We start from the raw sequence: 27,054 nt of genomic DNA on the forward strand, positions 1-27,054 counted from the left end.
GCTATTTTATTCTTAAAGGAAGTAAAAAAAAAATACACATTAGATATAACACAGAACAGAACACAAATGATAAACTAGTTACTTTTGTTACAATTGATTCTGTATGTCTGTCTCTTTAGAGCATTTTTAACAGAGATTATACCCTTGAGGGTGAACTGCCTCTGGGGTGCTTTATCCTTGGTAAGTTAAAACCAAGGTATTATTTCCCAAAATTTTGGTGAGTCCAGTCATCAGGGCCGGCTCCAGCTTTTTTGCTGCCCCAAGTGGCAAAAAAAAAAGAAAAAAGAAAAACCCCATTGAGCTGCCGCCGAAGAGGTAGAGAGGGAATGAAGAACTCGCTGCCGAATTGCTGCTGAAGACGTGGATGTGCCGCCCCAGTAACGCACAGAGTGCTGCCTCTTTCTATTGGCCGCCCCAGGCACCTGCTTCCTTCGCTGGTGCCTGGAGCCAGCCCTGCAAGTCGTAGTATATCATTAGAAAATGAAGACTTTGTAAATAGACTCAAGAATTTGATTATCAGGGATAATAATTTATAGATGGGCAAGGTAAGCAATCTTCACTCAATCCTATGAAATCAAAGAAAATATTTAAATCAGTTACTTAGAAGAAGCCATTTAAGGAATTGTCTTAAAATAGGCTAATTAGTAAATATTAAGAATCTTAAATCCCATTATTTCTCTGTTTAACAATATTTAGCCCTTGTCTCCTCTCCAGGAATATGTGGACCAGCCATTTGCTGTTTAACTGGAGAAATGTTTAACATCTTAAATTATAACAGCCTGTCCCAATAAAATCATTACAAAATTATTACAAGAGTTTTAAAATCTTTGTCGTTGTTAACCCCTCCGCCAATGTTTGTCATCTGCAAACTTTACCAGCAATGAATTTTTCTTCCAGATCATTGATACATATACTGAGTATCATTAGGGAAAGAACAGATCCCTTTGGGACCTGTGATGAAGAAATCTCAACGCCAATGCAAAAATGATTTTGCATGAACATTTAAACCAGCTTCTGTACCAAATAACTGGAGAAAAGATCTAATGTGACACCAATTTTTAAAAAGGGCTTCAGAGATGACCCCGGCAATTACAGGCCGGTAAGCCTGACTTCAGTACTGGGCAAACAGGTCTATAGTAAAGAACAAAATTGTCAGACACGTAGATGAACGTAATTTGTTGGGGAATAGCCTACATGGTTTTTGTAAAGGGAAATCATGCCTTACCAATCTACTAGAATTCTTTGAGGGTAAACAAGCATGTGGACAAGGGGGATCCAGTGGATATAGTGTACTTAGATTTTCAGAAAGCCTTTGACAAGTTCCTTCACCAAAGGCTATTAAGCAAAGTAAGCAGTCATAGGATAAGAGGGAAGGTCCTCTCATGGATTGGTAACTGGTTAAAAGATAGGAAACAAAGGGTAGGAATAAATTATCAGTTTTCAGGATGGAGAGAGGTAAATAGTGGTGTCCCCCAGGGGTTTGTACTGCGTCAGTCCTATTCAACATATTCCTAAATGATCTGGAAAAAGGGGTAAACAGTGAGGTGACAAAATTTGCAGATACAAAACTACTCAAGATAGTTAAGTCCCAGGCAGACTGCTAAGAGCTACCAAAGGATTTCTCAGAACTGGGTGACTGGGCAAAAAAATGACAGATGAAATTCAATGTTGATAAATGCAAAGTAAAGTACATTGGAAAACATAATCCCAACTATACATATAAAATGATGGGGTCTAAATTAGCTGTTACCACTTAAGAAAGAGATCTTGGAGTCATTGTGGATAGTTCTCTGAAAACATCCTCTCAATGTGCAGCGGCAGTCAAAAAGTAAACAGAATGTTGGGAATCATTAAGAAAGGGATAGATAAATAAGACAGAAAATATCATATTGCCTCAATATAAATCCATGGTACACCCACATCTTGAATACTGCATGCAGATGTGGTCGTCCCATCTCAAAAAAGATGGTTTGACATTATCATAGTTTGTTACTGTTGCCAAGAGACTGAGGAAATTAACCGTCTCTATATAAAAATAAATCATAAAGAAAAGGAATGACTAAGTTTGAGAAACAATATGATGGCTTAAGGCTAAATAAAGTATGCTGTTTAGAAGCTTGAATTGATTTTTTTTCCTTTGTAAAGTAAAAAGTTTTTTTTTCTTGTGTGCTATACACTGTGGCAGATTCATAGATTCCAAGGACAGAAGGGACGATTGTGATGATTGAATCTGACTTCCTGTATAATACAGACCATAGAACTTCCCCAAAATAATTCCTACACCATATCTTTTAGAAAAAACATCCAATCTTTATTTAAATATTGCCAATGATGGAGAAATTACCACAACCCTTGATAAATTGTTCCAGTGGGTAATTACTTCTGTTAACAATTTACACTTTATTTTCAGTCTGAATTTGTCTAACTTAAACTTCCAGTCATTGGATCATTTTATACCTCTCTCTATGTCAAATCTATATCTAGATCAAAGAGCTAAATATTTGTTTCCAGGTATTTATAGCCTGTTTATAAAGTCACCCCTTCGCCTTCTTTTTGTTAAACTAAATAGATTGAGCTCCTTGAGTCTACTGCTAACAGAGATGTTTTCTAATCCTTTAATCATTCTTGTGGCTCTTTTCTGAATCCTCTCCAATTTATCAACATCCTTCTTGAACTGTGGACACCAGAACTGGACACAGTATTGCCGCAATAGTTGCATCAGTGCCAAATACAGAGATAAAATAACCTCTCTACTCCTACTCGAGATTCTCCTGTTTATGCATCCAAGGATTGCATTATCCCTTTTTGCCACAGCATTGCGCTGGGAGCTCATATTCAATGATTGTCCACTGTGTCCACCCAAATATATTTCAAACTCACTGCTTCCGAGGATAGAGTCCCCTATCATGTAAGTGTGGCCTATAGTCTTTGTTCCTAGATTTATACACTTACTGTTAGCTGAATTAAAATGCATGTTGTTTGCATACGCTCAGCTTACCAAGAGATCCAGATTGTTCTGTATCAGTAACCTGTCCTTTTCATTATTTACTACTAACCCTAATTTTTGTGTCATCTGCAAACTTTATTGGTAATATTATGTTTTCTTCCAGGGCATTGATTAAAAACATTAAATACCCACTAAAAACACACCAGCTCAGTGATGATTCTTCATTTATGATTACATTTTGAGACCTATCAGTTAGGCTGTTTCTAATCCATTTAGTGCAGTGGTTCTGAAACTTTTCTGCATCACACCGCCTTTTTAATTTTTGAGAAACCCTCATGGCCCCCATCTCTCCTTTACCATCATCCAACACCCCCTGATCCTTGTCCCTGACCGTCCCCTCACGGGCCCCCTGCCCCCCTGGAACCCCACCCCCTATCCAACCCTCCCTGCTCCCTGTCTCCTGACTGCCTCAACCCCTATCCACACCCCTACCCCCTGACAGGCCCCCCGGGACTCCCATGCCTATCCAATTCCCCCTATCTCCTGACCACCCCCCCAGAACCTCCGCCCCATCCAACTGCTCCTTGTCCCCTGACTGCCCCCCTGGGACCTCCTGCCCCTTATCCAAACTCCCCGCTTCCTGCCCTCTTACCAGTCCACTCAGAGCGGCAGGACTGGCTTATTGGAAAGCCTGGGAGGTGGGCGGGCACAAGCCGCACTGCCTGCACGGCGGCGTGGCTGCGGGAGAGGGTGGAGAGGAGAGGAGGGGGAGGGGCCAGGGGCTAGCCTCCCCTGCCAGGAGCTCAAGGGCCGGGTAGCCTCACGCCCTCCCTTGGAATTTCTTCACGCCCCCCCAGGGGGGCGTGCCCCCCAGTTTGGGAACCAATGATTTAATGTGTGCCATGTTAATTCTATAACATTCTAGTTTTTAAATCAAAATCACATGCAGTACCAAGTCATATGCTGGTATAGAAGTCCAAGTATATTACCTAGATGTGAAGCGTCTATGTAATAATCTAAGAATACTGAACTATATTAATTTTATATGTGTAGTATGTGACATGGTCAGTGAGGAAGTTATTATATAGTTATTTTGATTTATTAGTCTTTCCTGTATGAATGTATTGATCCAGCTTAATAGCGAGCTATTTGAAGAATAAGCAGGAACACAATACAATGACTGAGGAAAAACACCCCAGCACACACTTGAAAGACAATGAGGAAAACTATTAGTTTCAAGGATCATATATCCTGCTTCCAACTAAGGTGCAAGCCTTGTTTTGCCAGGACTGGGAGCCAAGAGATCCAAAGGATACTAAACACTTAAAAAGTCCCTCTGAACAGGAAATGGGAGTGGGGGGAGAGTGTCAGTTGCCAAGGGCTGTCCATGGCTTGTCTGGTCACTAGTGGCAATCATGGTTGATCCACAAAGCCTGGTCTGAGAGTGGGAGAATCACATGATTCTACCCTGGAAAAGGGAAAAACCTGACGGGGGGGTGCACTCAGAGACCAGGAGGAATGATAGGTGCAGTTAGCCTGGTAACTGTTACCCTACAAAAGGCATGTAGGTCTGATCCAGGTTTTTTTCTTGTCTTTATTTCAGGATCTTATATGATGTCACCAGTAATACATCTGAAGAGCCTGGTGACTTATTAAGCAATTTGTATTTTATCTGTTGAATGGTTAAGCAACAGTAGAGCCCAATAAATTCTATATCTATATAGTACACAAGCTATATTATTTTTGTAAGTTCTAGAGGACAACATTATTTCAGGAAAACGAGTGGGTAATTTTATGATGTCTAAGATATGTAGTAACAGGTAATACATATTTTGAGATAGGTTACATTTTGGTGTAATTGACAAAAATCAAACTGGGACAGGAACAAGGTAGTGGTAGGCTTTTAAACTTGTCCACAAAATAAGCTTTGCCCACTTGAAACACCAAAATGAGAGGCTGCTATCAGTAGCAATATCATAGCTGGCCATTGAAATAAGTGGAGTAGTTCATGCCTTTCAGAGCTTCATTTCAAGATCTCTACAGACTCGGGCAGACATTGCTGAATCACTTTGCATTCAGTTTACATTTCAAGGTCTTCTTCTGAAACATATGGGTAAAGACTTCTTAAAAATAAACTAAAGCTAAGATTCTGGAGAACAAGATAGCTTGTGAGAGGAACAGTACCAGACTACTGCATAGCAGCCCAATTCAAACCCTATACTTGACTATGATCCTTTTAAAAGTAGTATTATACTTACTAGAGTTAGGCAAGTAGATAAACACACTTTCATAGTCATCCAGTCTAGAAGTTGTTAAATAGCTAAGTTGGTCTGGCAAAAGTATGGGGTGATGATATCAGAAGGCCAAAAACTGAGTTTCTAAATAAATTCTCTAACTTTTCTTGAAGTCCCTCCTGTTTTATACAAATTGAGATGGACATATTGATTGTCAAACAGGCTGCTTTCAGAGGCTCTGGGTGGCTGAGGGAGAGGCCCCAGTGATTATATTGAAAAAGGCTTGCAGAGAGAATAAATACTTTATGGCTGAATAATATTAAAACAATTTTTTGTACTTCTGTTTATTGTGGTCACATTTTTTCTCACTTAAAAGCCATTTTATAAAGTTGCACTACAGAGCATGGTCTCTATAGGCTTCAATAATATATTTTTTAAAAAAAATCATGTATATACAATGGGCACCTTGTGGCTTTGGTCACACTATTTTGATTATATCAGTCTCAGTCCCTGGTAGCTAGCACCTGATTACACTTCCGCCCTCCATCAGCATGACAGTGTTCATTGTGTAAATGCAGCATTCGTTTTATGAACGTCAATGGTGAAAGAAATTTTTAAGTGATATTCATGAAACCAAGAAAAATATGTATTAGACACTGCAACCATGAATCTTACTGTAAATATTCTACAGAAAGGACCCAAATAGCAATGTGCTATTGATGGCTGGACGTTGTCTGCTCTTTGTGTAATGAATATAAATACTTCACAATAGAAGAGAATGTCCCCCTCTTTTTTTCCATTTCCTATTTCAAAACTATGTTTCTCTGTTTTCACGTTACTGGAGCCCAGTAATGTGGAAAAGTGCTATTTGAGACAAGTATACCCTTAGTGTTAGCACCATATGCTATCATCCTAGAGACCTTGGTTCGTCTTTAGACTCTAATGTTGCAGCCTGGTGATATAGTTCTAGGTGTATTAATCAGGGTGGAAGACCTATTATATACTCAGTAGGTACCCAAACCATACTCACTGTTTTAGGAAGGCAAAGTCATTCAGGTACACGTATTTTGGCTGTTGTCAGTGTAAAGGAGATTCAAAGCTGGGCCTCTCACACTAGTAAATGAGGAGTAACATGACAAAAGTCAGTGATGGTGTAAAACTGGTGTAAGTGAGATCAGGATCTGGTCCTGAGTGTCTAGAGCTTCTTACTCTCCTCCCTTTCCCCTCCCCCCCAAATAAACAAAAAGCTGCTGTACCAAAGTATTCCTTTTCTACCATTTACTTGAATGGATAAGAATACAACCAACAAGACAAGATCACATTTCTCATTAGAAACTTACACTTCATAATCCTTTTTTTTAAAAACAGAAAAGTAGGATTTCTTCAAATTTTGTGTACTGTTATGACCTTCTTACAAACTAATTTGAACTGTGCTTTACAGTAAACAGATCAAATTAATACAATGCTTTTTGAAGCAGATTCATAGTTTTAAAGATTTTAACAGCTATTTTCCATGTGGCATCCTGATGGCTGGAATTCCAATGATTTTCCCATCTGGAATAAAACATTTATAGAGCTGAATTTTGTGACCGTCTATTTTTACCCTTTGACATTTTTAATTTGCCTTTGGGTGTAATTTTGTCACAGAAGAATGATCACTACAGTATAAATCTTAGGAAGTAACACCTTATCTTCAAAGGAATGTCTTGGTGTTAAGTTCCTTAAACCAGGAAAACAAATGTCTTATTCTGAAATGAACTACAAAGAAGTTCTGCTCACACAATTAACTCGTTTTGGTTTGGAAGGGAAAAAAGAACTTAAAAGTGATTTCTTCTTGGTGTCAAGTACTGTAGATGCTTTGTAGAGAAATTTTTGGTGACATATATAATAAATGTGTAACTAAATTACATGATTCTCTCATACACCTGAGAGAAATAAGGAAATGAACTTTAACTTAGAAGTTGGAAAAGTGTTTAATGAATGTGACTTGAGCAGTAGTTTTTGGTGTTTTTTGTTTTTTTCACTGCTGAAGTATGAGGATAAAGTCTGGCTTAATTTATGAATAAATTAAATTTATCTGGCTAGTCCATAGTGAAAATGTGTCAACATTATAAAACTTTCATGCAGTTGGCTTACTACTTAGGAAATGTCCAGTCTAGTACTGAAATGTTAGGGTATCTTTGAACTAGTTCCAAAACTTCTTTGTTGGTGTGTTTTGTGCCTATTTAATTTCAATATGCCAGCTATCGTTGTGATATTTACACAATCCACTTTATAATTTTGGTACACACAAAATGTATTATGCCTCTGTCTCTTCTATCCAGACAGCATAGATTATATTATGTTAGGATTATTCAATATATAAAAGAACATTGCTAGGGTTGCAAAGTCAAGCACTCAGAAATTAGGAACTGCCAGAATTAAGATTTCTTGTGCAACTTCAATTTTGCCCCCTTGTGTGTATGAGTGACGAAACAGTCTTTAATTATGTAACCATGATATTTACCCCCTTCCGCCCCCAGGAGCCCTACCTTATTCAGTATCCAGAGTGAATGGTGCTTACTAAATGTGAGTGGAAGGGACCTCAATAAGTCATCTAGTCCAGTCCCCTGCACTGAGGCAAGACTAAGTATTATTTATACCCTCTCTGACAGGTGTTTGTCTAACTAGTTCTTAAAAACCTCCAGTGCTGGTGTCATAAATATAAAGGGAAGGGTAACCACCTTTCTGTATACAGTGCTATAAAATCCCTCCTGGCCAGAGACAAAATCCTTTCACCTGTAAAGGGTTAAGAAGCTAAGGTAACCTCGCTGGCACCTGACCCAAAATGACCAATGAGGGGACAAGCGGGGGAAAAGGCTTTTGTCTGTCTGTGTAATAATACCTTTGCTGGGAATAGATCAAAGATATAAGCCCTCCAACTCCTGTAACGTTAGTAAGTAATCTAGCTAGAAAATGCGTTAGGTTTTCTTTGTTTTGGCTTGTAAATTCGCTGTGCTGGAGGAAATGTGTATTCCTGTTTTTGTGTCTTTTTGTAACTTAAGCTTTTGCCTAGAGGGATTCTCTGTGTTTTGAATCTGACTGTCTGTAAGATTATCTTCCATTCTGATCTTACAGAGTTGTTCTCTTATCTTTTTTTTGTTCTTCTAATAAAGTTCTGATTTTTAAGAATCTGATTGGGTTTTTTGAGTCTTAAAAATCCAAGGCTGGTTTGTGCTCATCTTGTTTGTTCTCAAGCCTCTCCAGGAAAGGGAGTGTAAGGGCTTGGGGGGATATTTTGGGGAAATAGAACTCCAAGTGATCCTTTCCCTGTTCTTTGTCTAAATCACTTGGTGGTGGCAGCATACTGTTCAAGGACAAGGCAAAGTTTGTGCCTTGGGAAAGTTTTTAACGTAAGCTGGTAAAAATTAGCTTAGGGGGTCTTTCATGTGGATCCCCACATCTGTACCCCAGAGTTCAGAGTGGGGAGGGAACCCTGGCATCTGGTGATTCCACAACCCCCCTTGGTAATTTGTTCCAGTGCTTAACTACCCTTACAGTTAGGAAGGTTTTCCTAATGTCTAACCTAAATCTCCCTGGCTGCAATTTCAGACTCTTACTTCTTATTCTGTACTCAGCGGATAAGGAGAACAATTTGTCACCCTGTCCTTTATAACAACCTTTTACGTATTTGAAGGCTGTTATTATGCCCTCCCCCCTTCAGCCTTTTCTTCTCCTTACTAAACAAACCCAGTTTTTCCCAGTTTTCCCTCGTAGGTCTTGTTTTCTAGATCTTTAGTAATTTTTGTTGCTCTCCTCTGGACTTTCTCCCAGTTCGTCTTGGCTATATTTCCCTAGAAGGGAAGGTCATGTAAGACAATATCAACAATCTTTCTGAAGTTGAGATATATCATATCTACTGCTTCCCCCCATTCACAAGGCTTGTTATCCTGTCCAAGAAGGATATTAGGTTTGTTTAACATGACTTGTTCTTGACAAATCCATGTTGATTGTTAGTTATCACATTATCTTCTAGGTGCTAACAAATTGATTGATTGATTATTTGCTCCATTAGCTTTCCAGCAACCTAAATTATGCTGACTGGCCTATAATTCCTTAGCTTTTGCTTATTCCCCTCTTTATAGAAGGGTTCTATATTTGCCCTTTTTCTAGTCCTCTGTGATCTCTCCCATTCTCCGCAAGTTCTCAGAGATAATGGCTAGTGGCTCAGATCTCTTCAGCTAGTTCCTTAAGTATTCTAAGATGTATTTCATCAGGCCCTGCCAACTTGACAACATTTAACTTGTCTAAGTAATTCTTATCTTATTGTGTGACCCTAAGCCTTATTTACTGCATGCTAATCAAACCCTGCTACAAAGACAGAATTATTAATTTTCTCATGAACTTTTCCATGGTGCTCACCGCTACAGAATCTGAGTGTAAGATGAGGCTGTATTATTATCCACATTTTACAGAAGGAGGGCTGAGGCACAGGGAGTTAGGTATAAATTTATAAAGTGGGGTGGATTAGTGTTCTCTAATTTGGCTTATTATTATTATGCATCATTAAAAGACATGATCAGATGGCTTGTTGGAGCCAGACTAAGGAGGAGTTTAGTCTGTGAAAGAAGCTTATTAGAACATCTCTGAGGGTGAGATTTACCTGTATTAGGCTTAGACTTCTGTGGTTTTGTTTTATTTTGATTGGTAATTTACTTTGTTCTGTCTATTATTACTTGGAACCACTTAAATCCTACTTTTTATATTTACTAAAATCACTTTTTGCTTATTAATTAACCCAGAGCAAGTATTAATACCTGGGGGAGCAAATAGCTGTCCATATCTGTCTATCAGTGTTATAGAGAGTGGACAATTTATGAGTTTACCCTGTATAAGCTTTATACAGAGTAAAACGGAATTATTTGGGATTTGGACCCCATTGGGAACTGGGTATCTGGGCACTGGAGACAGGGGCACTTCTTAAGCTGTTTTCAGTTAAGCCTGCAGCTTTTGGGGGATGTGGTTCAGACCTGGGTCTGTATTTGTAGCAGGCTAGCGTGTCTGGCTCAACAAGACAGGGTACTGAAATCCCAAGCTGCCAGGGGATTTCACAGCCACAGCCAGCTTCCTATAGCTCCCCTGACGTGCTTGCTTAATGTTCCACTAAAGGATCTACATTTCAAACAGAAGGACAAATCTAATTTTTTTACTGTTAGTAGCTGGACATTGTATTGCACATTACTGGAAAAATTTGACTCCTTCTATGGAATTGTGGTGAAGTAAAATATGGACTATCATTTAAATGAAAAAGCTTTCACGCCAAGTATGTACACAAGAGAATTGCCAAAAAGAGGATTGGTATTTAGAATTTGGTCATCCCTTTTACCGTAGTCAGAGGAGGAGGGCTCCCCAGACAGCAAGCCAGAATCTTTAGCTAGGTTCTCTGAATATTAACCTGATCCTGAAGTAATGTACAATGTTGATGTTCTATTGTGATCTTGCCTTAATAAACAGTTTTTTAAAAAGTATCCACTGATTTTGGGTACTCAATTTGAGACACTTGTGGCCTGATTTTTCCAGAGTATGTAGCATTATATAGCACATTATATGTTCAGAGCACAGCTCCCATTGGCTTCAGTTGCAGCTGTGAATGCTCAGGATGTCGGCAAATCAGACTGCAGGATCTCAAGTCAGGCACCTAGAAAATGAGCTATGCACAGTTAGTGACCACCTGGTAAAAAGTTTGGTTTAAGTGACTTTTTCAGCATAGGAGCCCTTCAGAGCGGTCTCCATGTCATGCCCCCCAACACTCTCAGGCCCTTTCCCAGCCATTCCCAATTCCCCCTTCTTGTCATAGTCCCAGTCCCTTACCCAGTTAGTTCTAATTCTGTCCCCATGAGTCTCATCCAATCTGTTTATCTCCTCTTCAGCTTCCAGTCACGCCACCTGCCAACTTTTTCTGTCCCCACTGATTCCCAGTGGTAGTCTCCCTTCCTAATGCCTTCTACTCCCTGTCCCCCTCCTCTTTATCCCAGTTTCTTTGCCCAGTGAATCCCAGTTCTCCACCCATACCCTGGCTCCTCCTCAGATCAGTCTTGCCTCCCCTCCTTTCTTCTGCTCCACTGACTGCCCTCCCAGCACTGCCTTCTTATCCAATCTGTTTCCCCTCCCCAGTTTCCCTTGCTCTATTGGTTCCCAGCCTCAGTCTCCCACACTGGTTCCTAATCTGATCTCAGTCTCTTCCCCATCCCTACCCCATCTTCCTTTTCCTCCCCAGGAAACCTTACCCAGCCAGTCCCAGTCTCTGAGGAGATCAGACTACATGATCTTATGGGCCCTTCTGGCCTCAAAATCTGACTCCTCAAACCCCCCCAACCTCAGCTTCCAGCCTCCCCACACCCAGCCTCTTTGCCCAACCTTTTTCTTTGATTGGCCTTTGTAATTTTTTACCCCCTCACAACTTTTTGTTAGAGACATCTGAATAGGCCTCATGCTGAAATGGGTGAAGTCTGAAATTGGCAATCTGGTATGGAAATGGGGCTTCAATGAGGAGAGGTGCATTTATTCTGGAGGAAATTGGGTTTTGTCTTCCAAATTTTTTAGAATTTGAAAATCACAATGACCATACATAATACAGTTTTTGACGAGACTCATTAAATATGTCATGAAGTAAAAATGTGCCCCTCACGCATTCATCTGTAGTTAAGCGTTCATTAATTCTCTTATCCCTGCTAAGTGTGGAGTTTTGAACTGTTAGGAACAAGCGCTGTTCCTGTAGACGTAAGGGATGGTTACGGTTCTGAGTGGTGTTTCAGCTATGGACAATCTATTGCTATATTACTTGTTCCCATAAATGGAGGTGAGGGGATTGTTTAGAGCAATGGACAGGTCTATTACTGTTAAGTTTGTGATATGTCTTAAACTATATTTTGAATTTTGTAATTGCTTTTTTCTCATTACAGAATGTTTTAATGTACGTTGGGATAATTTTCTGGTATTTGTGGATTCTGGTGACTTCTGTGACTTTTTGGTTTGGTAATATTTCACTAACAGATCCAATTTGTTTGGTTGAAGTACTAATATAATTTTTTATTTTCCATTATTTTTCAAAAGGAAAATAAATGGGAAATGCCATTCAAAGAACCGTGTTAAGAGACTGTTAAGTCCTGTAAAAGTTAAGAACTTGTATTCAAAATAAAATGTTGAATTATATGATCATATCGCCACTCAAATGTGACTAAATAATGTATAACAACACCAGATACACATATCTAGTATCTTGCAGTACTGTGTACTAATGTGTATGTCAGACACAGACTCCATAGTAGCCATTTATGTGTAAAGTAAAACGTAGGACATCCTTGAACGTTATGATATACTCTCAGTATGTCAGTTGTGCTCCCTCAGTACACCTTACTATACAAAGATTTTGCTGTGTAATACAGTTAAATATTTAGCATCCTAAAATACATTCATACTTGTTTCTCTTTTTACAGAAAGTAAGTTGTCCAGTAGATATATACTGTTATTGTTCAGCTATACTGAAACAAAGACATGAGATACTTAATATGGTTTTAATCAGGCTGCAACTTTATTAGTAGATGTCTAGGACTACCTGGCAGATAAATGTATAGTGCAGGTAACTTCAGGATCATTCAATATCTACCTGAGGGCTTCTGGCAGCCACCCTTTTCTCCATACAGTTCCCTGAGCCAACCCATTGCTAGGACTTTACAGCCACCACCTTAAATGAGGGTTAAGGTAGGCTATAAGGAAAGAGGGTTGTCTCCCTGCTGTGCCAATCAAAGGAACCTCAAACTCCACTCCCCTTTGTTTCCCCCCTCATTCCTCTCTTTTAACAAACACCTTCTTTTTAAGTCCTTTATCATGCCATTTGTCTGGTCACTGTATTTACTCCCTATGGGAGCACCTGCACTGGACATCTGTCCCACAGTTACATAATGAGATGTGACAGCAAAGCCTAACTCCCTTCTCTACTCACCATAACAAAGCCTCCCACAAGCCTGCTGTGGTGAAGGTGGAAAACCCCCCCCACTCCACCTAGGCCAATCTGGTGCTGAAAGGAAAACTTCCTTCCCAGCCCCCCTAGAAAGGAGGAGCTAGCGCGATGGCCACTGCAGGTCCTGACCAAACCTGGTATTTTGCTACCTCAAGGGAAGGGAGGGTGGGTGCTGCTGTGCCTCATCTGGGGAAAAGGAACTTCATTCGCTGGGCTTGGTCCTTTTCAACTCCCCAGCCCTTCTGGTCCCTGGGGATGAGTCAGCATTGCCACACTGACCCACTCCCCCTTTTGCAGCAGCTTCTGAGTCTCTCTCCCACCCCCCACCTGTAAAGCACTATTCCCCTTCCCCTGGTAAGCTGGACATTTCCGCCCACCCTCCGCTTAAGGTGCGGTGCAGTCAACTTTCTACTTAGAAGTTCTGAACTCAAAATCTTAAACTGATTTTCTTAAATTTCATCAATGTTTTAAATAAAATACATCTAATAGTCAGAGGAAGTAATATTGTTGCATTTATTGAAACATTTTGAGAGCAGGCCAACATAAAATGTACGAAACAGCTATGTTCAACATAATAGTAAAACAAGGGATGATTTTAAAAAATCCAGTTACTATAAATGTAAGTGATTCTCAGAGAAACAAAATGGGAGACATAACGATGATAGTTCAGAGGTATGTCTATCTCTGAATTAAATAAAAAATACCCTTTTAAATGGGTTCAGATAAAAGTATTCAAATGCATACTTGACAGAGAAGACAACTCTACATTTAAGGGTGTGTATATGTTATACTTTTTGAGAAATGGAGCAGTATGTGATTATGTAATTAGACTATATTATTATGCATACTATTTACACATGGGGCAAACAAATATTCTGTTTGTTTACCTAAACTTATCCTATTTCCTGACTTTTATAACCAGTTTAAGTTAATTTCTGTTAACCATTTTTTTTGCAAGGAATATATTATTCACCTGTGATTAAACACATGAGGCAAGCGAAAACCCAAAAAAAGTTACGTTTTAACAGTGGAAAAGAAATTGTTAATTTTGTTAAATTAGCATTTAAAGCATTGAAAAATCTGGAGTATGGATATTAGTTGAGACAAATACTAAAATGCTGACCTTTCTCTTACCATCATTAAGAGGGCATGTTTTATGAAAATGCAACACTGCAAGTTGCTGCCAGCAGTTTGACTGAAATCTAATTGTGTCATGCTTCCAACAAAAGCATTGCTGTACAGCCACATGACTGCGGCATCCATAAATAATCACATAATCTCTCTGCTGGAGGGCCTGCATTATACTCACAGCAGAGGTCTGTATTCAGGGTTTAACTGCTCTTTTATTCAACAGAAGACAGTAGAAACTAAATGCACCTTAGGTTAACCATGCATTTTATCAGCCAGACAAAGTAGTGAAAAGTGAATTGCAGTACTTCTGCATTTAATTGAAATTCAGTAGAAATTGTACACACATGTAATAATTCAAATGAAAACAAACAAACTAGATGTTGCTTTTTAGATAGGACCTCTTAAAATTAAGCATACGCCAATTATCAATCATGAAGAAATGTAACTGAAACATGGCACAGATCATTATTCCTGTCATTTTTTAAAGAATTCCTGAAACTAGCACTAATCTCCACACTCAACCAGTGGCCAACGGCAGCAAACAGGAAGATGTTCAGGAAGGTATAGGTAGGCCAGTCAGGAAAAGGACTGTAATCCAGGCCACATAAAGGACTATAGATGTTTGTTTGTGAGGGGTTTTTCTGTTTTCCTGCACTTGCAATGCATTAGCTACTAGCTGGAGAAAGGAGGAGGATTTTATAGTGTCATTTGGCAGGTAGTCTGCCATGTGCTACATATGTGTTCTTCTGTTTCTCCAAATAGAACATTATGGAATTCATATGTGGGTTGATATACCTTCTTTTTTTCTTCAGGGCTTTTAAATGATGCACTTAATATATTGTTAGTAGGGCTGACCAAAATGTGGAATATGAGAAATTTTGGCATTTTGAAATGTATTGCAAACCAGAAATCTCCCTAAAAATTAGTTTAGGAAGCACTGAGACATGGAGTTCCTGGACTAGCATAGCACACATGAAACTGACAAAAATAAATGTCAATTTCAGATAGCAACTGCCAGTTTCCAGGGTCTGTGGCTCCTGGGCCCCTGGCTGGGGACCTCAGGGCTTTCAGACTCCCAGGCCAGCTGGCTATTTCAGCTGCCTAACTCCTAAGTGGCCAACACGGGGAGCCAGCTGGTCTGGGAATCTGGAACTCCTGAGGTTTCTGGCCAGGGATATAATCTACATTGCAGGGCTGCCCCCAAACCTTGGAGCCTGGAAGTCCATCCAAGGACCTCCAGGCTCCTAGGTTTGTGGCCAGAAACCCTGAGGACACCCAGAATTTTCAGGATCCCTTCTGTGGAGCTTGGAACCATGGTTCTCAGACCTTCCAGGCTCCCTTCCTGCAGAGCCAGGAGTCAGGGCTTCTGGGCTCCCCGCTGTGGAGCCAGAAGTCTGGAAGTCCCAAAAGCCTCATCTCAAGCCAGATGTTCCAGTGCTTCCTGGCTGCACAGCAGTAACCCAAGAAACCATCGGAGCCCGTGTGACAGGGCTGCCCTGGAGCCACGGACCCTGGAAGGCTCGGAGACAGGGTTCCTGTGCAGCCGTGCCTGTGATTTGATGAAAGGTCATTGAACCCAACCTGCTTTCATGAGAAATTTTGGATTCAATGAACTGGCATTTTCAAACTAGTTCTTATTTGTTTGTCCTCCACTTTCCTTCCTTGTCATAGATAGTCTTTGCTGATAAAGAGATTCAGAGTTCTTTCTGAATAGATGTGTGTGCTTTGAGTGGTACAGCATTTGCAGGATATGGATCTACTGTTTTCAATAGGTGGTGAAAGGATATATTTAGGTCTTGCATGTTGGAAAGTCAATAGAGAGTGGAGGCTGTGACCACAGCACATGGCTTTACGGGGACTGGGGAGCAGAACCAGGGAGGTGTTGGGTGGTAGGAGTCAGGCTGATTGCATGAGGGAAGCATGTCACAGCCCCACTCTTATACCGTAGAACGTCAACAAGGTACTGATTTAGATTAGTAGGTTATGTCTGGATGGTATTATGTAGATGATGATGATGATGATGTTGTTTGTTGTTAAGTATCAGTAATTGTTTTCAACATCTGTCATGCCATTGACAAATTAACAGAAGTGTCTGTAAACCATCTCATTGTCTGGATTGTTGAGCCACTGTTAATAGATTAATACGGATCTTTTATCCATCACATTGAACACTGTGTGGGGTATGTAGTAATTGGTCTTTAAACTGAAGGTACTGGGCCAAATTTTGCTCCGTTACTCCTGAGTCTCATTGAAAATCAGGATATACATCCTTGAATGGGTGACTCAAGTGAGAGAGTACTCTGTTCATCATTTCATGCTCCCATCATTTGAAATCCATTGAAAGCTTAGATTTTACAGAAGTTGGTGTTTTCCTGTGACAGCTTCTTACTGAATGTGGGCATGTTGATTTTTAAATCCTGCTTTAAGCCTTCATTTTTTAGACTAGCTGGCTAATTTACCTAGCTGTCTTATAAATGTTTCTGCAGCACTTGCTGACTTCACTGTGAACTTTTAGTAAAAGTGAGTAATGGATATAACCCCATATAGAATATGTACCTGCTGTGAGATGTTCTTTTTACTCAATTCAAACACTATCATGCTAACCACGCATTAACTATAACAAGTGTTTATTAGAGGTAAAAATTTGGAAACAATGGATACAGGTGATGAGCACATCCCATTTGAGAGATCAAATGTAGTTATCTGGTCAAAACTCAGGACTGAGAGTAAAGATATTGAAATTATATTCCCATCATAACCACAGAATTCTTGTGTGACCTGAAGACAGTCACTTTATTCTGTTCCACTTCTGTAAAATTTGGTAAATGTTTCTCTATCTCACAGGGTGGTGGTGTTTTCACAGTCAGGCTTGAATGCTCATTCTGTGTGTCTCTCAAACATTCCCACACTTTCGCCAACACTGCCCTTTTTTGCAAAGAATAACCTTGCTACACTGATCCCTAATGGTGCCATCCTTCAGATCCTTCCTAAAGATCTATCTATTCTGTGATGCCTACAGAGAACCTGTCAACCAATGAGAATTAGGTGGAACTGCACTTGGGGATAGCATTTGGAACCCTCAAATTGTGCAATGCTAACATACATACTATTGTTCTCACTCCTTTTGTTTGTTATACTCATATCAACTTAGATTGTAATCTTTTCAGTTCAGGGGGTCAGTGTTTGTACAATGCCTAGCATAAAGGAATCCTGATGATGATCACTGCCTTTTTGGGTCTTAATGCAATACAACTATTACCATTACTTATTTTTTTGTAAAATATTTGGAGAGCCTTAGACAGAAGAGGCTACAGAAATACAGAGTATTGTTTTAGGTTTGTGCAGTACCCAAATTTTCATATGAACAATTAGAAATACATTTGGGCAACATAATCTGAATAAAGCCAAAAAGCAGTTATAGATATCAGAAAACTTTAGATTGGGCACAGAGACGAGAATATAAATATTTAGATTAGTTTTTATTTGAATATTTCTCTGTATCCTATGAAGTAGCCTTTGCATGTCATTTATTTTTGTTTTTTCCTTAAAAGACAGTGACCTATTAAAATCCACAGGATGCTATGGCTGCTAATCCTTTAAAGTTATCCAAGGAATTAATATGTTGACTTTTTTCCTCCCTCTTATTTTAAGTCTGGCTCCAAAATGACTGTTTAATGTTTAACCTCAGCATTAGCTAAATAATAAAACTGCACTTTCTCAAGTGCTATGAGACTTAAAAGATTGCTAATTTTATGCACTAAGATGCTTGTTCCCCAGGCTATAGGAAGACTGAGATCATAGTAGAGGGAATTCAGTAAGTAGGAGGAGATGAGGAGTGTTGGGAGGCTAGCAACTAGTCTTGATCCAGAGCACTCCCTACTAATTTAGAGTAATACTATTTTGAAGCTTATGTAATAACTTTCACCCAAGAATCTCAGATTGTTTTACAAACATTTACTAACAAATTAATTTTTACAACACCGCTTTGTATTCCTGAATATTGGTTCTATTTTACACATGAGAAATGCAGAGCTTCTGGCCCTGACCCTACCATCGTTCACGTGCTTAACATTTTGCACCTGGGTCACCGTGGACAACTTGTGTTAAAGTGAAGCATATGGTTGCAGAATCAGGGCCTAATGGCTCAGATCCTCAAAGATATTTCGGTGCCTAATTCCCATTGATTTCAGTGAGAGTTAGGAGCTTAAATACCTTTGAGTATCTGGGCCTAAAAACGAGTCCAAAACAAGACACATGGGAAGTCAGTGGCAGAGTTAGGAACAGTACCTAGAAAGTGAGTTACAGTTCTGGGTTCTAACCGTCAGCTACATGCCGCTCAGTAGTTTTGCCAGGCTTGGAGCTAAAGCTATTGAGTTTACTTACCACTCACTAGAGACAAGAGGGAGGATAGAAATAAATGGGGTGGGGGAAGTAAGTTATATATTTGACCATATTTGTTATTGGCTCATTCTGTTGATTTTTTAAAAATTTGTTTAGTTTTTATTTTAAGTATCATTTCTGTCTTGTATGTCTCAATTTTTGACTGAAAGAATGGATTTTTTTAAAAAAAATTAAGAACTGAAATACTTATTCAACTGAATAGAATTGATTAAATTTTTACCTGTGAGAAAGCAAACATCACACAACATTTTACTGAGAAAACCATCCTGAGTCACAAATCTGAACTGCAACAGTTGAGAAGGATGCAACTTCTGTTTTTTGCTTGGGGGCCTTCTAGTTTCTCTTTCTTCTTTCTTTTCCCCTGTCTTATTTAATCAACATAGTTTTCAACATAATGCTCTTTCTTATCATGGTGCCTCAGTAAAATGTCATCAGACCAGTAATGCTCAAGGTTACAATGTGAATCATAGCAATAGCCTAAAACTATACCTGGAATTATTGTCTGTTCCCCTAATGCTTCCAAACAGAGTACCTTAGTCTGAATTTTAAAATAAATAACAAGATATAGATAATTTGATACAGAAACAGCTTGATACAGATATGTAATTAATTATCCACAGCCAAGCATTGTGGTGGAAACTGTAAATTAAAAATAAATGCAGTAGTAATTAGAAGGACTGCTTTGTATCTGGGAGTTCCATCTAAAGAGAGATCATATACAGTAAGGCTAAAAACAGTTTGATATAGTAATTGAGACCGAATTTGGGGTAAAGGGGCAAAGAACAGGCACAGGATGTGAAATTTTCCTTAATTATGGGACTTCTGTTTTTTCTAATTCATGCTGATTCACAAAGATTTTTGGTGCCAAAGTCTTACCCACTGTACCATTTCTCTTTTCTCCAGTTTACACTCAGTCTTTAAGCATCACACATCTTCCTTATTCAGCAGTTCCACTTCTGCAAAGATTTTCTGAAGGTAACATTACTGGGGAAATCCAAGGAAGGGGAAGCATTATCATGTTGCTCACTTTCATCATGAATCTTCTTCCCCATGTGACATGAATGTTCCCTCAAGTTCAAATTAGTCAGAAAAGGATTTGGGAGTATAGTAGCTTGAATAAGGCCAAGCTCATGTACCAAGGAGCAGCTTGCCTTCAACCAGCACCTGATAGGAGAAATATGACATACAGGAATTCATGCAAAAGACTCTTCTCCTATTGGTGTCCAAAACTGGTAGACTTCTGTTGGTCAGCATTCAATGAGACTGGTAGCATGTTGCAAGGGTGCAGTTTACCTACCTGTCATTGGATTTGGCTGGTGCTACAGTCTCTTTCCCACACCCCACCCCATTAGCTTCATGGTTTAGTCCTCTGCATGAACCAAAAACTTCCCTTTCTGGGGTAACCAAAAACAGTCCAAAAAAAGAGAGAAACTCTTTGGTCTGCAGATCCATCATCAGGATCTGGACAAAACTTCTTCTGTTTTCTCAGGCGCTTTTGTGGGTCTCTTTGCCCAGCTTCTTTTCAAGTTTCCTCCCAGATCTCTTTTGCAAGCTTGCTTGAGCCCTTACTACTTAGAAAGATCAATACTTCTGCCCTTCCCTTTTCTCCCTACTTCTGCCTTTGCAGAGAGACTCAAATCAAGTTCGGCCCTCTTCCTAGTCCCCCATAATGGGAAAAGCAGGCATCTTTAGACCCAGCAGGCTTTGTTAGCATCCTTCAGTTCCCATTGTTCCTGGTCTAGATGTGCCAGATTCTCTGTTTTTGACAAAGACCATGCCACAGAAGTGAACTGAACTCTGAAACCTCTTCAAAGCCCAGTTCAATCTGTGATGCACATTAGAAAGGAAAGAAGACTGATTATAATCTAGAAAATTGCAGCTGTGAGAGTCCATTCCCCATCCCTTATTTTCTTTATTAGGTGTCTGACCAAGCAGTCATGTTCTTTCTTCCTACACCTTGAATCAGGTACTGAATACCACCAAGAAATCATCAGTTACATCAACAACATAGAAAATTAGTGGTATTAAGTTCCTGGTACGAAAGAGGGGGGACTAGCTCCATCGTGCTTGGTGTTTCTTCAAATAGGCCTTGACTAGACCCTATCTGACAGCACCTTTTATAGGATTACAGTTCAGCTCATAGGGTGTGTCTACAGTGGAATAAAAGACCTGTGGCACAGCTGCGGCTGGCCTGGGTTAACTGATTCTGGCTCGCAGAGTTTGGGATGTGGGGCTAAAAATTGCTATGTAAACATTTGGGCTCAGGCTGGAGCCCCCGGTTCTGGGACCCTCCACCCTTGTGGGGCCCCAGAGCTTGGGCTCAAGCCTGAGCCTGAACTTCTACACAGAAATTTTACAGCCCTGTAACCTAATCCCCATGAACCTGAGTCAGCTGACCTGGGCTAGCCACAGGTGCTTAATTGCTGTGTAGACATACCCTTAGTGCTCTAGGGGCTGGAGGAAAGGCAGCCTTAGTAGACACTATTGTTTACTTTCAATTCATTTATTAAGGCAGCTATTTCATAAAGAAGATTTGTCTCCACCATGTTTTCTTAATTTAATTCCAAGGTGATTTGAGCAAAGTTCCTTTGGAGCCCTGAATTTCAATTTCTATTGAAAAGATTTTTTTTTTTTTAGGTTTTTCTGTTGCGTCCATTATGCTATGCAGGTCAGTTCAAGATTATCTGTTTTCTCTTTTTCCTTTCAGGCTTTAGAACACAAGCTGTGTTTCTGTGCTGTTCCCCAACTAATGATAGCTATACTTCGGGCCTGATTTTCAGAGGTAATGAGCAGGGATCCTAGAAATCCATTTGTTATGGAAAAATGCAGAATTTTCATTTTTACAGAGAATCTTTAATTTTTACGTTTTATGAAAAAATAACATATATTAACTATGAACTAAATTTTACTGAAGGTAAATAAGCATCACATATTCAATGTGTGAAACCTTCCCCTCTTGTGGTTGAGTTTTGAATGTGCTTAAATTTACAAATTTATCTGATTTAACTGGGACTGGGGCCAGATCAGATAATCAAATATTTGGATAATCAGGAGAATTGGCAAAGAGCTTTCTATCCCTTATTTTAAGATGTGGAGGGCAGGAGCTCCAGCTGTTAGCCCCAGGTGGTGGAGCTGACAGCCGAAGCCCCTGCTGCTGTCAGCCCCGAGCGGCTGGTGGTTCAGTTAATACGGAGAGTCTGATAATGGAGGCTCGGATAAAGAAGGTTCTACTGTATATCAATAAAACATTATGTTCAACTGATGCCTATATAGTGGCTAGGGAAACAGAAGTTTAGCATTTCATATTTGTTTCCCATGTAGGTGCTTACAGACTGTGATCAAGTCACCTCTTAATCTTCTCTTTGTGTAAGATAGCTAGATTTTGCTCCTTGAGTCTACTACTATAAGGAATGTTTTCCAATCCATTAACAATATAAATATCTTATCATATAGTGATTGTCTGCTCACATACTCTTCACAGTTGCAATTTATACCACATACACATCATGGGCACATGAACTTTAGTCATCAGTGGGGAAAGAATTCAGGATATTTTTTGGTTCAGAAATTCAGATTCCTCCTACATGAGCTAAACTATTTGGTTAAAGACTTACATCCACACATTATATATTTAGAGTGCTAATTAGAAGCTATCACTCTAGATTGCTGGCAGTCCTAATCTAATGAAGCAAAAATTCACTTGGAAACTCAAATTCTGAACCATCAACCTAGAACTTGCCTGATTTACAAGTTGACTAAAGGGGGATTATGATTTGATAGTATGACGTTGGTTTTTGTTACATTTCCAAATTGACATGCTGGGAAGGATCTTGAATGGTAAAGAAAGAAATAATGTGTTGTAGGTGCGTTACCCTGAAAACAGAATTAGGGTACCCCCAGAATATAACTGGTTTATTTCCCCCTCCTGGGCTTACCAAGGGATTCCTTCAAAACAAGTGAATTTTTAAATATCCCCTAACAGTATTTCCCTGTGTGGATAGAATTTAAATATCCCCATAAAGGTTTTCCCTTACAACAGCCCACCTGTTCACCAATCTGTTCTCTTAAGGTATGGGTCTCCAGGATAGTCAAGGAAATACTTGAAGGACACAAAAAGAAAAGGAGTACTTGTGGCACCTTAGAGACTAACCAATTTATTTGAACATAAGCTTTCGTGAGCTACAGCTCACTTCATTGGATGCATACTGTGGAAAATACAGAAGATGTTCTTATACATACAAACCATGAAAAAATGGGTGTTTACCACTACAAAAGGTTTTCTCTCCCCCCATCCCACTCTCCTGCTGGTAATAGCTTATCTAAAGTGATCACTCTCCTTACAATGTGTATGATAATCAAGGTGGGCCATTTCCAGCACAAATCCAGGGTTCCAGGGTTTAACAAGAACGTCTGAGGAACGGGGGGGGGGGGTAGGAAAAAACAAGGGGAAATAGTTTACCTTGCATAATGACTTAGCCACTCCCAGTCTCTATTCAAGCCTAAGTTAATAATATCCAATTTGCAAATGAATTCCAATTCAGCAGTTTCTCCCTGGAGTCTGGTTTTGAAGTTTTTCTGTTGTAATATTGCAACTTTCATGTCTGTAATCGTGTGACCAGAGAGATTGAAGTGTTCTCCGACTGGTTTGTGAAAGTTATAATTCTTGACATCTGATTTGTGTCCATTTATTCTTTTACGTAGAGACTGTCCAGTTTGACCAATGTACATGGCAGAGGGGCATTGCTGGCACATGATGGCATATATCACATTGGTAGATGTGCAGGTGAATGAGCCTCTGATAGTGTGGCTGATGTTATTAGGCCCTGTGGTGGTGTCCCTTGAATAGATATGTGGGCACAGTTGGCAACAGGCTTTGTTGCAAGGATAGGTTCCTGGGTTAGTGGTTCTGTTGTGTGGTATGTGGTTGCTGGTGAGTTGGTTGGGGGGGCTGTCTGTAGGCAAGGATTGGCCTGTCTCCCAAGATTTGTGAGAGTGATGGGCCGTCTTCATGATAGGTTGTAGATCCTTGATGATGCGTTGGAGGGGTTTTAGTTGGGGGCTGAAGGTGACGGCTAGTGGCATTCTGTTATTTTCTTTGTTAGGCCTGTCCTGTAGTAGGTGACTTCTGGGAACTCTTCTGGCTCTATCAATCTGTTTCTTCACTTCCGCAGGTGGGTATTGTAGTTGTAAGAATGCTTGATAGAGATCTTGTAGGTGTTTGTCTCTGTCTGAGGGGTTGGAGCAAATGTGGTTGTATTGCAGAGCTTGGCTGTAGACAATGGATCTTGTGGTGTGGTCAGGGTGAAAGCTGGAGGCATGTAGGTAGGAATAGTGGTCAGTAGGTTTCCGATATAGGGCGGTGTTTATGTGACCATTGTTTATTAGCACTGTAGTGTCCAAGAAGTGGATCTCTTGTGTGGACTGGACCAGGCTGAGGTTGATGGTGGGATGGAAATGGTTGAAATCATGGTGGAATTCCTCAAGGGCTTCTTTTCCATGGGTCCAGATGATGATGATGTCATCAATATAGCGCAAGTAGAGTAGGGGTGTTAGGGGATGAGAGCTGAGGAAGCATTGTTCTAAGTCAGCCATAAAAATGTTGGCATACTGTGGGGCCATGTGGGTACCCATAGCAGTGCTGCTGATTTGAAGGTATACATTGTCCCCAAATGTAAAATAGTTATGGGTAAGGACAAAGTCACAAAATTCAGCCACCAGGTTAGCCGTGACATTATCGGGGATAGTGTTCTTGAAGGCTTGTAGTCCATCTTTGTGTGGAATGTTGGTGTAGAGGGCTTCTACATCCACAGTGGCCAGGATGGTGTTTTCAGGAAGATCACCGATGGATTGTAGTTTCCTCAGGAAGTCAGTGGTGTCTCGAAGATAGCTGGGAGTGCTGGCAGCGTAGGGCCTGAGGAGGGAGTCTACAAAGCCAGACAATCCTGCTGTCAGGGTGCCAATGCCCGAGATGATGGGGCGCCCAGGATTTCCAGGTTTATGGATTTGGGTAGCAGATAGAATATCCCAGGTCGAGGTTCCAGGGGTGTGTCTGTGCGGATTTGGTCTTGTGCTTTCTCAGGGAGTTTCTTGACCAAATGCTGTAGTTTCTTTTGGTAACTCTCAGTGTGATTAGAGGGTAATGGCTTGTAGAAGGGGCCACAGCAATGGTTCCCTCAACCCACCCAGCAATATTGTTAACCTATCCAACTATACTCTTAGCCCAGCAGAAGCAGCTGTCCTATCTCGGGGCCTCTCCTTCTGCCCCTCCACCTCCACGAACATAATACAGTTCTGTGGTGACCTAGAATCCTATTTTCGACGTCTCCGACTCAGGGAATATTTCCAACACACCTCTGAACAACATACTAATCCACAGAGACCTCCCTACCAACACTACAAAAAGAAGGATTCTAGGTGGACTCCTCCTGAAGGTCGAGACAGCAGACTGGACTTCTACATAGAGTGCTTCCGCTGACGTGCATGGGCTGAAATTGTGGAAAAGCAGCTTCACTTGCCCCACAACCTCAGCCGTGCAGAACACAATGCCATCCACAGCCTCAGAAACAACTCTGACATCATAATCAAAAAGGCTGACAAAGGAGGTGCTGTTGTCATCATGAATAGGTCGGAATATGAACAAGAGGCTGCTCGGCAGCTCTCCAACACCACTTTCTACAAGCCATTACCCTCTGTTCCATCAGTGATCTTCCTGATAACACCATCCTGGCCACTATGGATGTAGAAGCCCTCTACACCAACATTCCACACAAAGATGGACTTTAAACCAGTTGGAGAACACTTCAATCTCTCTGGTCATGCGATTACAGACATGAAAGTTGCTATACTACAACAGAAAAACTTCAAAACCAGACTCCAGCAAGAGACTGTTGAATTGGAATTAACTTAGGCTTGAATAGAGACTGGGAGTGGCTAAGTCATTATGCAAGGTAGCCTATTTCCCCTTGTTTTTTCCTACCCCACCCCCCCATTGCTCAGACGTTCTTGGTAAACCCTGGATTTGTGCTGGAAATGGCTCACCTTGATTATCCTACACACTGTAAGGAGAGTGATCACTTTAGATAAGCTATTACCAACAGGAGAGTGGGTTTGTGGGGTGGGGGTGGGGAGAAAACCTGGATTTGTGCTGGAAATGGCCCACCTTGATTATCATACACATTGTAAGGAGAGTGATCACTTTAGATAAGCTGTTACCAGCAGGAGAGTGGGGTGGGGGGAGAGAAAACCTTTTGTAGTGGTAAACACCCATTTTTTCATGGTTTGTATGTATAAGAACATCTTCTGTATTTTCCACAGTATGCATCTGATGAAGTGAGCTGTAGCTCACGAAAGCTTATGCTCAAATAAATTGGTTAGTCTCTAAGGTGCCACAAGTACTCCTTTTCTTTTTGCGAAGAACAACGCTGTTACTCTGAAACCTGTCATTATTGAAGGACACAGACATTCTGGTAAATGATTGGTTGGCACAAGCAGTATTCTTTTCCAAAACAAGATGCCTTTTTGTTAGTAGAAACCATAATCCCTAATACAGTAGTAATCTAAAAACACAAATCCCTTCAGCAAGTTAAAGAGCATCCCAACTGCAATAACATACAGCTGAGAGGATTCTAAGTGGTTGCATCCTGTCACAGATGGCCAGTCTGTTACAGATTGCTGACAGTCTTTAAATTGAAAAGGAGGACTTGTGGCACCTTAGAGACTAACCAATTTATTTGAGCATAAGCTGTCGTGAGCTACAGCTCACTTCATCGGATGTGAGCTGTAGCTCACAAAAGCTTATGCTCAAATAAATTGGCTAGTCTCTAAGGTGCCACAAGTCCTCCTTTTCTTTTTGCGAATACAGACTAACACGGCTGCTACTCTGAAACCAGTCCTTAAATTGTACTTTAAGTTTTTCATATACAAATTACAATTAGCGCACACTCATGCATCTTCATTAATACACACACACATACTAATACTACTCTATACTCTACAATAATGTAATTAAAACTGACAGGCTCACTCTGTCCTGTTGGGTTTACTGTGTTATCTGCTGTAGCTGCTGCTGCCACCATCCGCTCCAGTCAGCTATCAGGCTCAGCTCTGCTCGGCACCACTTCTCCATCCAAGGTCTGGTCCCTTCATCCTTCAGCAGCTCTCTACTAGCACTCTGTTTTCTGCCCACTGGCACACTGACCTTTATACTGTCCTTTCAGAACTTTCTAGATTAATTACCTCATCAGATCTTTATTGCACGTGCTGTACATGCTCAATACCAAACATTCTTGAACTCATGTCAACAATACCTCCCATTTTTGAATGCATGCCAGCATCACCTCATC

General features: G+C 40.4%; 1 protein-coding gene and 1 long non-coding RNA gene across 6 annotated transcripts in view; one reads left to right on the forward strand and one right to left on the reverse strand.

Annotated features, from left to right (window-relative positions):
* Positions 1-26,871, reverse strand: LOC144930517 (uncharacterized). Of its 2 annotated transcripts, none has more exons than XR_013635731.1 (3): positions 26,736-26,871; positions 6,212-6,294; positions 1-566 (listed from the first exon to the last, which is right to left on the reverse strand). It is a non-coding gene; the product is annotated as an uncharacterized LOC144930517 (long non-coding RNA). The 2 variants fall into 2 exon arrangements; XR_013635732.1 differs by having other exon boundaries at positions 26,728-26,871.
* ZFYVE28 (zinc finger FYVE-type containing 28) overlaps positions 1-27,054 on the forward strand; it is a 311,136-nt gene that overhangs the window by 110,578 nt on the left and 173,504 nt on the right. The gene's annotated exons all lie outside the window — the stretch shown is intronic.

Source organism: Lepidochelys kempii, chromosome 4 (assembly GCF_965140285.1).
Source record: "Lepidochelys kempii isolate rLepKem1 chromosome 4, rLepKem1.hap1, whole genome shotgun sequence".
NCBI lineage: Eukaryota > Metazoa > Chordata > Testudines > Cheloniidae > Lepidochelys > Lepidochelys kempii.